This window comes from Triticum aestivum, chromosome 3B (genome assembly GCF_018294505.1).
Source record: "Triticum aestivum cultivar Chinese Spring chromosome 3B, IWGSC CS RefSeq v2.1, whole genome shotgun sequence".
NCBI classification, from domain to species: Eukaryota; Viridiplantae; Streptophyta; class Magnoliopsida; order Poales; family Poaceae; genus Triticum; species Triticum aestivum.
In genome coordinates, this window is record NC_057801.1 from 59,176,755 (window position 1) to 59,180,911 (window position 4,157).

Genomic DNA, 4,157 nt, shown 5'->3' on the forward strand with positions numbered 1-4,157 from the left:
AAGTCATTAAAAATAAGCATCTATGCTCATTTTTTTAGTAAAGTTAATCACAACTATTTTTTCTTCTATTTATTTGTGAGTAGTTTTTTATATAGTTTTTTTTTCTTTTCTGCTATATTTATTTTTTTCTATTTATTTCCGTGTGGTAATAAGTCATTAAAAATAAGCAGAGAAAGTGTTTAATATAATTAGTTAGAAAAATACTAGTTTATTTTTAGTAAGTACTATTTTATTTTATTTATAGTAAGTGCTTCATATATAGTTGAACTAGCTAGTTGATTTAATAAACTAATTTATTTTACTATATATAGAAGTAGTTTGTAGTAAGTGCTACTTTATTTATTTATAGTAAGTGCTACTTTATTTATTCATAGTAAGTGCTACTTTGTTTATTTATAGTAAGTGCTTAGTAGTTGAACTAGATAGTTGATTTAATTAATAAAACTACTTTATTTAACTATATATAGAAGTAGTTCCCGCGTCGACGTCGGTGATGCCTATCCCGCGTCCTCATCGTCGTCGACTCGGCGGTGGAGGCCTGCTTGATCAGGGCCATGTTCGGGACTGGGCTCCGCCGGGCTGGTATTGGGAGGTGCTACCTTCCGGGGGACGTAGGTTGGTGAGGAGGCAGCCCGTTGTTGACCCGATCCTTGTTTGGTGGCGGTCGCGTGGACCAGTGACGGTGCTGAGGCTTCCGGACACCGCGGAGGTGGTACGTCACCGCGTCAGCGAGGAGGACGAGCACGTCCGTCGCTACATGGTTGCATTGGAGGGCAGGTTCGACAATACCTGGCAGGTTCTTCAGGGATCTCACTGGAGCTATGATCTTGTGATGGTTCCTTATCTTTGGGTGTCCACCACCCGCGACGATACCCGTCGGGCGCTATGGTTCTAGTTGTATTAGTGATGTTATATTAGTGATAATATTCGACGATGTACGGACACCAAGAGATGATGTACTTTTGCTTATAATTATTGAATGCATGCTAATTTGAATACTACTTTATTTTATGATTTGGTTTTGCTTATTTTATGATTTGGTTTTGCTTATTGAATTCTCATATTGGATAAGTTCTCCTTCATTCCCGTCTGCTAGAGAATTTGATGTAATAATGCACTCGGGAATGAAAGGAGGAGTTACGTACATCACCGATAGTCAACCCGTGATTAATAATAATGATCTAGTTTAATATTTGTATTATGAACATAGGCCGGAAATGTCGTACTCGGACAACGAAAACCACCCGGGGGAGTGCGATTGGTGCCACGACGACCGAGGTATGTGCGACAGGTTCATTAAGCTTGACGAAGATCGGCGCTTCAGCATTAAGCTCGAGGAGACCTTCGACGTTCATACGGTACGCAACGACGACAATAGTTTTTTTTGTAATTAAGCACGACTTCAACTATTTTAACGTGTATTTTTCATCTTTTCCAATTCGACTAGCTTATCCCATGCTTTGCAAGACGCTATGTCTTGGAGAGGATGGGTTTTGAAGACCATGAAAGTATGGAAACCAAAAAAATTATCCTAAGTACCCATCATGGTATGGATTTTCAAGTAAAGCTGTACAATGCTCAGAGTGTAACCCATTTTGGTTGCAAAAACTGGGAAGCACTTTGCAAGATGTATGGTTTTGATGAGGGTATGCTTGTCACCATGGATCTTGGTGATCCTACAATCGCGCAAGAGAGACCTTCGATTTTCGTCCTTGTGGATACACCTCCAATTCTTCCCCCATGTGAGCTTAACATAGTTATCAAGTAACTTATATTGTTTATTTCAAAATAGTTGACAACTTATTTCCATTGACTGCTTATTTTAATTCTTCAAAGAATGTGCGAAAGATGGTAGACAGAACCAACTACACCGAAGGCTCCGAATTAACTTATCAGGAGAAAAATCATCTGGTCGCATTTTGTACTGATCTTGAGAATTACAATATCTACAATCAAACTCCTCAACATTATGGTCAATACGTGCCACTAGTGCACGTGTTGAACTACGATAACTACCATGGAGATACCCTGGTAAGATTTTTTACTATTACGACATCCGTGCATCTTTTTGCACACTTCTAAAACTAGTACATCATTGCTAACTACGAAGTTATTACTATGTTTTTCAACAGATAATCCCGAATGATTGTGTGCCTCATCTGATGTATATGCACGGTAGCCTTCATGTTTTGAACATACAACCAGGTCTTTCTACGAATCTGAACTATCCATACCGGGTTTCTAAAAGAAGTGGAGACATGACAATCAAAAAATGGAAAAAAATGTATGGACAGTCGTAAGGAGCTTCTTGGAAGCAAAAAGCAGCGAGGGGCAAGAATTGGAGACAGGATGATCGCCATTCTTCATAATGGAGAGTCAGAGTCTATGTTGTTTTATGCTATTTTACCTTAAGGGTGTTTAGGTCATGTCCTACCTGATACTGATGATCATGTGCTAAGAACAATTATGTAGGGTTGGGTTCGATGACTATGAGGATGATGATCGTATGACTTATTATTAATAACGAGTAGAAGTTGTATGATGATGCATGATTAGTAGGACTTGTTATTATATATGATGATGTATGATGCGAGCATGCATGAGTTATTATATCAGCGGGTGAAATGAACATATATAGCAGCAGCGTTGGTAAACCAAGGACGAAGATATAAGAGAGGACACTTCTCTCTATTAGCTAGCTAATAACAACCTAAAAATAACCCCCAAAACCCCTAAAGTAGCCACTTTTCTAAAAAAACATGGACTTTTGGTCCCAGTTGGTGCCACCAATCGGGACCAAAGGCCCCCTGAGGGCTCGGCGCACACGGCCACGTGGAGGCACATTGGTCCCGGTTCGTGTTTGAACGGGGACTAATGGGTGGAGGTATTAGTAACGACCCATTAGTCCCGGTTCATGAACCGGGACTAAAGGCCCTTACAAACCGGGACTATTAGGTGTTTTTCTACTAGTGTAAGGTGTGCTTTGAGGGCGGCCAAGTTGCGCGACATCGAGACGTCCACTGGTATGTCTGTTAATATACCAAATTCTATTATGCATTTTACCAATGATGAGATTGTGCAAAATGCCAACCAACTAGGAGTATCACTTGGTAATAATGATTTAGAGATTGCTAAGTCTGTTAATGATATGCTCGATTTGGAAGCTGAAAGAGCGCTAGAAATGATTCGTAACATAGCTGCCGTTAAGTCTATAAATGAGTCGGAGATTGATGCGCTTGGGGTTAGGGCTCTCGATGGTTTGTGAGCCGATCTTGACCCTACTTTACCGGAGACGGAGGAGGAGGAGGAGTATGCCTATCCTAAAACCTCTAACCATGATGATGAATCTTTGGTGTTAGAGGCAGAGCCCGAGCGTAGTGAACCTTCTGATGTTTGCGTTAAGCCTAAACGGACCTGGAAACGGAAGGTTTATCCAGTGTCGGCTATGCGTAGAAGTGCTAGGATTCGTACCTCTAAAAAATTTCATGACGAAATATGAGAGGCATTTTTTGGAATAGCAGAGGTCTTAAAGACTTGGCTAAAAGAAGGTTTCTAGCGGATGCTTCTCTTGAACACCATTTAGACTTTATTGCTTTGTCCGAGACTGGACGAGGCAATTTCACTCCACAATTTCTTAGCACTTTATCTTGGGGGGGGGTAGACTTTGACTGGCACTGCCTCCCACCTCGAGGAAGATCCGGTGGGGTTCTACTTGGGGTTAAGTGCGAAACTTTGGAGGTTCGGAGTGTAGTGTTGGGTAAGTTTGCGGTAAAGTTTCAGGCCAGAACTAAAGCCGATGGATTCGATTGGGCTTTGGTGGCAGTCTATGGAGCTGCGCAACCAGAACTCAAGCCAGATTTCTTAGCTGATTTGGTTCATGTTTGCGGGAACGAGCAACTACCCGTCTTAGTGGGTGGTGATTTTAACATTATTCGAAGAAAGGAGGAAAATAATAATGACAACTTTGACGGCAGATGGTCGTTTATGTTTAATACTATCATTGAAAGCTTGGATCTCAGAGAGATAGAGCTATCGGGTAGGAAATTCACTTGGGCAAACTCGTTACCGGTTCCGACTTTTGAGATGCTAGATCGTATTTTGGCTAGTGTCGATTGGGAACAGAAGTTTCCCCTGGTAACGGTGCAGGCATTGACACG